This window comes from Equus quagga, chromosome 14, assembly GCF_021613505.1.
Source record: "Equus quagga isolate Etosha38 chromosome 14, UCLA_HA_Equagga_1.0, whole genome shotgun sequence".
Taxonomy (NCBI): Eukaryota; Metazoa; Chordata; class Mammalia; order Perissodactyla; family Equidae; genus Equus; species Equus quagga.
Genome location: NC_060280.1, coordinates 65,164,956 through 65,165,277, shown reverse-complemented (window position 1 = coordinate 65,165,277; position 322 = coordinate 65,164,956). Strand labels below are relative to the sequence as shown.

The window sequence follows — 322 nt, the reverse complement described above, 5'->3', positions numbered from 1 at the left end:
GCTGAGCAGGGCAGGGCAGGGCAGGGCAGGGCAGGGCAGGGCAGGGCAGGGCAGAGCTGGGCAGGGCTGTGCAGGGCAGGCCAGGGCAGAGCCGGGCAGGGCTGAGCAGGGCAGGGCAGGGCAGGGCAGGGCAGGGCCGGGCTGAGCAGGGCAGGGCAGGGCAGGGCAGGGCTGAGCAGGGCAGGGCAGGGCAGGGCAGGGCAGGGCTGAGCAGGGCAGGGCAGGGCAGGGCAGGGCAGGGCAGAGCTGAGCAGGGCAGGGCAGGGCAGGGCAGGGCAGGGCAGGGCAGGGCAGGGCAGGGCCGGGCTGAGCAGGGCAGGGC

General features: G+C 77.6%; 1 protein-coding gene across 2 annotated transcripts in view; it reads right to left on the bottom strand.

Annotated features, from left to right (window-relative positions):
- SIDT2 (SID1 transmembrane family member 2) overlaps nucleotides 1–322 on the bottom strand; it is a 16,974-nt gene that overhangs the window by 6,371 nt on the left and 10,281 nt on the right. The window lies entirely within an intron of this gene.